This window comes from Mustela lutreola, chromosome 6, assembly GCF_030435805.1.
Source record: "Mustela lutreola isolate mMusLut2 chromosome 6, mMusLut2.pri, whole genome shotgun sequence".
Taxonomy (NCBI): Eukaryota; Metazoa; Chordata; class Mammalia; order Carnivora; family Mustelidae; genus Mustela; species Mustela lutreola.
The window spans coordinates 147,975,598-147,984,609 of NC_081295.1; the positions used below are offsets into that span (position 1 = coordinate 147,975,598).

Here is a 9,012-nt window from a genome sequence, read left to right on the forward strand (position 1 = left end):
CTGGAAGGATCCTTACAGAATCTAGTTCATTTTTTTTTTCGCTTTATAGACAGGAATCTGGGCCAAAGAATTGCAGGAAATTGGCAACGATGATACAACTAGTTGGTGGCAAATTCAGTACTGGAACCTGAGCCGTCTACTTCTCGTTCAGTTCTTGTTCTACTTGAGCACTCGCAGAAGGTGGACGTTTCTGTGACAAGCAAGATCCAATTCTAAAAGACCTTTCTCAGGGTAATCCTCACTCTTGGGTTCTTAAAAGGCAAGATGATGGGGTCTCTGGCCTACGAATGTTTGAGAAACTAGTTGATATTCTTTCTAGGTGAGGTTTCAAGCTGAAATATATTTGTTAATTTCTGTCCTAAACCCCTGTGGCTTGTGTGGCTTGAAATTATACAGCTTTCACACAATTTGGCACAGCTGGGATCCTCTTTTTATGAAATAGCGGGGAAGATTGGTAGATAGGGATTAAAAAGCATTGGCAAGAGAGAACAATAATGTTCTACCCAGTGCCTTCTTGGTCTTAAGAATTTCTCCTAGCCCCAATCGGAGAGAGGGGTGGGCGGTGGGGGGAGGGGACAAGGGTAGGAAAAGGGATTTTTACCTCCCTAGTGAAAGAAAGGATAAAAAGCACATTAGCCCTGCTCAATTGAAAGAAATCTTGATTTCACAGTTTAAATTTCTGCAAAATTAACCATATTCTTATTAAAAATAACTCATACCGTCATGGGTATTTTTCTCCAATGGGTATCTATGTCGTTCACTAATAAAACCAATTCTCAATCAGCTGTTTAAGAAATGTTACCCTTCCCCCCCCCTTTTTTTTTTTTTAAAGAAAGCTAATCAGTAAACTCGTCAATAGTTCGTGTAGCAAACAAGGACTCCTAAATCTTGCAATTCTACTCAGCATTTTTGACATGACGCTTTTGGCACATGATTTCAGCAATGTTTTGTTTTATTTTGGGGGTGGACAATTTTTTACCTGTTGTGTTTAAACGCGGAGTTCTTTGTTTTGAGAATCAATTTGACCATTTTGAGTATGCTTGCTAAATTTTCTGGCTCTGTCCATAGTCTACCTACAGATTTGTGGGTGCAGGAGGGCAGAATTATCTTCCGTGAATAATTCTGAGGAAAGCTGTTATGACGGTACATCTTAGATGGTTTCATTCCTGTGATCCAAATTTGAATATCCTGCGAATATCACTACAGACATTTGAAGCTTTAATAATTACATCTCAAGACCTAAAGAAAAAAAAAAAAAGAAGAAAAATGATGTTTACTACGCATTTGCACACAGGCTTTCACAGAGTTACACATCAGAATGTTTGGACGGCTTTAAAAAAATAGACTGATATCAAGATTCCGTTTTAAGAGTTCAAGCTCCACTGACAGTTTGTTCTTAAGAAAGAAAGAAAGAAAGAAAGAAGAAAGAAGAAAGAAAAAAGAAAATGGAAAAAGTCCCAAAAGCTTGATTTAAGCAATTGTGTTTTGTGGAAGGGCTTAGCGTTGCTTATTTGAAAGAGTAAAAAAATATAAGTTATTGATTTTACCTTCCCTTTTGGGAGACAGTTTTCGGGTTTTTTTCCCACCACCTTGGAAAGTTTTGAGGCTACGATTCATGCTAAAAGTGCCGTGTTCCATTATGTACCAACACAGCTTTGAAGTTGTCCCTGCTTCTAGGTCAAGGGCTCCCTCTGTGGCTACATGCCAGTTTCATCCTTGGACTCTCATGATCCTCAGAAATAAATCAACTTTCCAGTAAAATCCTGTGGCAGCTCTATTTTACGTAAAAGTGTGCAGCCTGGGGACAGGACGCTGCTTGGCATTTTAGGTGGACAAGAAGGGAGAGAAAACATCAGTTCTCACCGAAAGACGGTTCCCAGAGGAGTCATTACTGCAGAAACCAGAGGGCCGCTCACAGATACCCCACTCCCTCTCCCTACAATCTTTCTAACCCCAAAGCTTGTTATTTGTGTGGCAACAACAAAAATACAAATGGCTGTAAAGCGTTCTAAGCCATGTGTGGTCCTGGTCATACATATCTCATGAGTTGAAACAGTGTCCAGCAGCTCAGCTCCTTTAGGTCAGTATTTCTTCCTTGTGGCAAGAAAAGGCGGAAAAAATGAGCAAGTTACCATTACACGTCACAGCATGGATGAACCTCTCGATGAAAAATGAAAACAAGGCAAACCACAAAATCCTGTGTATTGGATCATTCTATTCGTTAGAACTCATCTCTCGTGTTGGAACAAAGTCTGCTGGCCTCCCATTGATGAGGAGGGAGGACAGTGATCAGAAGGAGGCAGGGAGATGGCTTTGGGACTGCTAGAAAGTTCTCTCCGTTGACCTGGGTGGCACACACGTGACTGGGTTCACTTTGTGACAATTCATTAAACTCTAGAGTTGCGATCTGTGTGCTTTTCCTCTGTGTGACTCATTTCAATTCAAGATTTTAAAAGTAATATCCCCATTGGGAAAGATGATTTTAAGAAATATTAGAATAGCATTTTGCCTAATTAAACCATTTCGCCTAATTAAAGATATATAGATAGGTATTATAAGCTAAAGGAAAATGCAGATAAGCTAAAGGAAAAATTACAGAAAGCTTGAGGGGAGGGTAGCGGGACCTCTCCTATGCTGCTAGAGGGAATGTCAGTTGCTATGGTTGTTCTTAGGTAACTGGCATTATCTATGAGAGTTAACGATATGCATATCTGGTGACCCAGATTTCTACCCAGGGGTATACACCCAACAGTAACGTGAGCGTGCGACTCTCTATTTACCATAGCCCCACGCTGAAAGCAAGCCCAACTGTCCACCGACAGTGGAGACAAGTAGAGAGTGTATATCCAGCCTTGGAATATCAAACAGCATTGAAAATTGCCGAACCATAGTACCCTCAGCAATGGGGATGAAACAGAGAAATCTGATGTTAAGGGATAGAAGCCAGAGGCAAAACACTGTACGTGGTATAATTCTAGAGTATTTATAGCATCTAGTGACTTAGCTGGTAAAATTCAAGAAAAGACAGAAAAGAGATTGTCATAAATGTAAGGGCAACAGTGACATCTTGGGGAGAGGGTGGGTTTGAGACCGGAAAGAGATGGATAGAGGGCTTCCAGGCCATGTTCTATTTTTTTTTTTTTTTTGAAGATTTTTATGTATTTAGGAGAGGGAGAAAGAGAGAGAGGGAGCACAAGCAGGGGAAAGTCAGAGGGAGAGGGAGAAGAAGACTGACTCCGCACTGAGTGTGGAGCGCACTCGGGGAGGAAGAGGAGGAGGAGGAGGGCTGACGCCAGCTCGACCCCACAACCCAGAGATCGCAGCCTAAGCCTAAGTCAGGCGCTTCACCGCCTGAGCCCCCCAGGCATCCCGGGCCCTGTCCTATTTCTTAACCTGAGTAGCAGTTACGTGAGTGTTCACTTTACAAGAATTTTTTAAATGAAACTTTTATATATCGTGTGCTTTCCCAAATGTGTGTTATATTTCACAATAAAAAAGATATAAAAGTCACATGAAACCCAATTACTCAGAGACAGTTAATAATTCAACACCTTTTGTATGTGTATTGCCAGACTTTCTTTAATGCAATATATACGTCTTCCTCCCCCTTGCTTTGCAGGCTTTAATTTTTTTTTTCTTTAATGATGTGACCTTCCAGAAGAATTCCTCTTCAAGTCCCACACCGCCCCCCCCATTTCCATTTAATTTTAACTAAGAGTAAATATCATACAAGCTTTACGCCCCTCTGGAAGCCTAAAGCCATGGAGTGGCTTTCAGGAAATTAGGTTGCTTTAGCCTAAGCTACATTGATTCATAAACCAATCTGTGGGATTTTGCTACAGCTCATGGGAGACTTTTCCTTCTCTGTTCATAATGCCGCTGCTTCAAAAGAGAAAAAGCCTCTTTCCACGTCTTCAGAGTGTTCTCTTTTCAAAAGGAAAGGCCAGGCAATGAGGGGACAAGACCAGCAAGGGAGTGGTCGGGAGGCTTGGGTCAGAAGAGGGTCACCCTAAAACTTAACACAAAACACCTCCCGCTGAGCCCATGCTGAGCCTGGCCTCAACATTAGGAAGCAGATTTTCAAAAAGATCTAGTTTTTTTTTATTATTATCATTTGTTTGGGTTTTTTAACCCCAGAGTAGGTCCATTGTTTTTTCTTGCCCCAGGGGAGTTGTCCAAAAGTTCTACCCGAGGCCTGGAAAGGGCCTTCCCTCCGCCCTGCTCTATCTCCGGCCCCCCTCCCGCCTTCTTCACCATGTTCACCATTGTAACTCTTCCATGGCTAAAGAGCCATTCTAGGTGGGAAAACTGGGTGATGGGCCTTAGGGAGGCGAGTGATGTGATGAGCACTGGGTGTTCTATGCAACTGACAAATTATTGAACACTACGTCTGAAACCAACGACGTTGGCTAAACCAATACGTTGGCTAATTTAATTAAAAACATAACAAAAGAAAACAAAAAGACCCGAGCCATCCTGGGACCATCTGAACCCTGAGGGTGGCCCCAGCAGAGCTCATGGCAGCCTGGACTCACCACGTCACCACATTTGTCACCCTGTTTTGAAGTTGCCTCGTTTCGCGTCCACAAATACTCTGCTTCTCTGTAGGCTTCGTGCGTGCAAGGACAGTGTCTTTCGCCATCACCACTCTGGGCCTCGTGCCTCAGGGCGCTCGGGAAATATGCCATCACTGAACAGGGACAACAGTGTGTCCATGAGATGGTACGCGGGGAGTGGGGCAGTGGCAGAAACAAGGCTTCACCAACTAACTCCCTTTCTTTCCCTGGGCAGCACAAAGGGCTTCCATGGCTCCATCACGCTAACACGGGCAGGTACGAAATTCTAAAATCTGTAACTGCTCAGTTTCAAATGGTGATTTTTGTACGGTGCCGGATGTTTCCTAAGCACTTTCATATGTGATCTTGTACAATTGCTGCAGCCAGTCCTCCGGGGGAGCTGGGAAGCTCACAACACACCCATTTCATTGGTGGGAGCACGGAGAGCTTGAGTTGGCAGCCCTACATGATAGAACTCGGTTTCAGGGTAAGCCGGGAGCTAGTGACCCCTCTTAACGCTATAAGCGGAAACACATTCAGTGTATATGATACAGATCTAGGGTCGGAATAGGCATATAAAGCAAACATGTGAGTCCATTCTGATTTTTTAAAAAAAATCCTTCAGTAGATAGTTTTCAAAGCATTTGGTTTTTTTAATTTTTTGTTTTACTTTTCATCACAAAACTGGTACATACCGGTGTAAAAAAATCAGAAGAGAGGCATAAAATCCAAATTGCTTAGGATCACGTTAAATGGAGCTAGCTACTGTTCTGCCATCTTAATAACTGACTATAGATTAAGTCTTGAGCTCTTGCAGAGTGAAAACTCCCCTCCCACACCCAAGTCTTTTCTTCCCCCCAACACTGTACTTCTTTATCTCCAAAATTTTCTTAGCTATTCTTGGCCATTGGCTTTCTTATTGAAATTCTAGAATTGGGTTTTACTCAAACTCGACTGAGCTTTCTACTGGATGTGCTTTATTTTTACAGACGAACTTGAGTAGAATTAAAATTTTCACGGCGTTGCTTCCTTTCTTTCGTAAGCGCGGTATTGCTCTTCATTTGTGCCCATTTTAATGACTTTTGAAAAAGATGGCTAGCTTCAGGGGTCTGTGGGTCCGCTCTGCGCAGGGACCGTGATAATCTCTGCATTGTTCTAATTTTAGTGTGTGTGCTGTGGAATGAGCCCTCAGAAGGTATTTCTTCCCTGCTGGAGGATATGGGAGTTGTTGGAGGGGCGGGGGAGAAGTCACATGTTCTTTACGCTCTACAGGAACAGTAACTGAAAAGGACATTCATCTGGAACACTCATGTCTATCCAACATAGAAGTATTTAGCTGTGTGCTGACAAGGGGAACAATGTTTTTGGCTTTTGTCGTCTTGGCCCTTCTATTATCCAAACCAAAGCTCTTCTCCTGTGGGTGGTCTGGACGGAGGAAATGCGCTAGGACAAAGGGGGGGGGGCAGGGGCGGGGATGGGGCCACGAGGGGGAAGAAAAGGAAAGGAAAGAAGATGGTCAGCCTTGAGGATGAGGAGGGCTGGGGAGGAGGCGCCTGTCGCTGGGGCAGGTAAAGCAGGTGGAGAGCAAGGCTGGGTAGGGAAGGGAGTCGCCCCAAGTTTGGATTCTCTTGAGTTTTGCTTCCCCAGCAAACCAGCCGCCTCCCTTCGGATCCTGTCAGGAACACAGACTATTGGCCCCAGTCACACCTATCCATTCAGAGTCTGCATTTTAACAAGATCCCAGGTAATTCTTACCCACGTGGAAGCTCCAGAAGCTCTTAGTCGTCCCCAACCAGTCAGAGCCAGTCCTGATCCGTGTCATCAGCCTGAGACCTATTAATAGATGGAACGGGTTTGGTTGCCTAGAGACCTGGAAATCTGGTTCCTGGTGTAGACTCCGAGTCTCCGAGTTCTTTTATCCCCGTGGCCAAAGCCTCGTGACCTCAGCCGGCCTCAGTTGCTCGGCTAAGCGTGTTCATTCTCTGCAGCGGCTGGGTCCTTGCCCTGGACCCCTGCTTCCTCTGCCCAGGTCCCGATGCTCTGCCAAACCCTGGTGCTCCCCCTGCCCTTCAGAAGCAGGATGTGATTTCCAGCCCTCTTCTCAGTTTCTGGCGGGGGGCCTGCTGTGGCTGGACCGATCACCTGGAACTGTGCCTGATTTTGAGTATTGTCACCTGGCCTTCTTCCAGAACTGTGTTCTGCTGGCAGAGAGAACTCACTCTGATATCCAAACAGCCTGGCCCAATCTGAGCTCGTCATACCCTTTGACCGCTGCTCACTGGCCTGCCTGGTGGCCTCCTGGGGATGGGCCAGCTTCTGAAGACAGGCCCTGGCCCCTGTGCCCCACTGGATCTTGGCTACTTCCCCCTTCCCATGGCCTATGCTGATGTGGTCACAGCCTGTCCCATGCCCAGATGTCTCTTCCAAAAGACGAAGCAGCCAGCAGAGACGGAGGGAAGCTGCAGTTTCTCCTCTGTCAGCATTTCTCACTCCAGGGCTCTATGGGCATGCTTCCGAATGGACCTTGAAATTCCCAACAGTGCCCTTGGAGACTGTTAGGTAACAGGTATTCTGAAAGTCCTAGAAGACTACTGAGTACAAACAGGCTCAGTGGTTTTGTATCCCTTGCACTTCTGGCCCTTTCTCCAAAGCAGAGAAAAATCTTTGCTGCCCGATTCACTCTATAAAAAGAGGCCAAGCCATACAGAAGCTCAATAATCTCTCTAGTTACCATATCACCATTTCCCTTTGAGGGTATTATGCCTCCTGCCATGCTCAATTTAAGGGAGAACGTTATACAAGGCGCATCACACCTGCTACTGTGTTTTAAGCCAGCACAAAATGTCATGAAGTTCAAAACAATCCTGTTGGCTGTCAGTTACAGAGGACAATTAAAAAAAAAAAGTACTCTCCGTTAATTAATAATAGAGCACTGGCTGTATCTTTAAGATTGTTGCATCATCTTGATTCCGAAGAACTATTCTTATGGTGATTTAAAAAAGAAGAAGAAGGCAAAGAAAGAAAACAGGAAGAAAAGAAGTGTGGCAGCACCCACAGGAGCTAAGAAATGGTGTGGGTGTTGTTTCCATTATTTACATACACAACACTTTCACAAGAATCCAAATGTCTTACGAAGAAAATACAATACAAATTGCAATAAAGATGCAGTAACACAGTAAGACAGAAGGAAAACAATTTGCCCAAAGGAAGGTTTAAATTTGGCATCAGTTATTTGCCCAAAAGGAATGGGTAAGTGTCCACGGACCCCATTCCATTTGCACCTGCCAAAGTAGGCAGGTACCCGGTGGCGTTCGCCATATTCAGAAAAGAAGTTATGTATAAAATAGCGATGCAAGTAGTAATAAGAAAAATGTCTAACACCATTCTGAGTAAGAAATACCAGCTATTGAATGAAGTCATTCCGAGGCTCTAAAATTGTGTCACAAGCTCGTGGACTTAGTCAGGAAGGGTAAATATATGATTTTCCAGAAAGCACTCCTGGCCAAGCAAAATCAGAGGTCCAAGGAAGAAGTTACTCAAGACCAGAAACAATGAATGGATAGGAAATGGAGTCTGTACAAGCATTCACTAGTCATTGCACCTTGCCAAAGGTCCACACTTCCTCAGGATAGATTTTAGTTAAAGAAACCATGAAGAAACTGTATTGAAGTCTGTGTTAAAAACCCAAACAGTTGTTTCTTTGTTTTTAAAGATTTTCATTGATTTATTTGACAGAGAGGGACACAGAGTAAGAGGGAAAACAAGCAGGGGGAGTTGGAGAGGGAGAAGCAGGCCCCACACTGGGCAGGGAGCCTAATCCCAGGACCCTGGGATCATGACCTGAGCCAAAGGCAGATGTTTAACAACTCAGCCCCCCCGGGCGCCCCAACAACAAGCCAATTTTGATAGGTACCGTGAAGTTGCTTTCGGTGGCATATCTGCTGTGATGTCATTATTTGAGCAAGGTTCCAAGCCACCGCTTGGACTTTTGGAGAAAGGAAAATCCAGTACAGGGGGAAGAATACCCCCAGAAAAAATTTCCAAAATGTTGCAGAGGTTTAAAAATGGATGATTATATAGCACAGCACATCACTCCTCGTGCTATTATAACTTTAGTACGGGTACAGTCAAACCACTCAGAATTACAGTGTCATTCGTCTTCTTTGTACCTCTTTTGTTTTCCCAAGTCATGTGGCAAAATCAACAAGTACTACATCACCCTGCTCACGATTCAGCTGCGGAAAAAGCATCCGCTCGCTCATCTCGAGGGGTAGCTATTATTAGCTTGCATCGATTCTCCTATACGATACACACCCGTGCTTATTAAGCTGTTTGTACGCCATCTCTGTCGTATTCCCCCATGAGTCTGACTCTTGCTATGCAGTGAAACCCAGAGATATGATTTCTATAGGCCTCTCTGAAATGAATGTAATCCTTCCATTACAAGAAAAAAAAC

At 44.3% G+C, this 9,012-nt stretch overlaps 1 non-coding gene across 1 annotated transcript; it reads right to left on the reverse strand.

Moving 5' to 3' along the window:
* Positions 1 to 5,641: 5,641 nt before the first annotated feature.
* On the reverse strand, positions 5,642 to 5,744 carry LOC131834978 (U6 spliceosomal RNA). The gene has a single exon (XR_009355062.1). It is a non-coding gene; the product is annotated as a U6 spliceosomal RNA (small nuclear RNA).
* Positions 5,745 to 9,012: the final 3,268 nt, after the last annotated feature.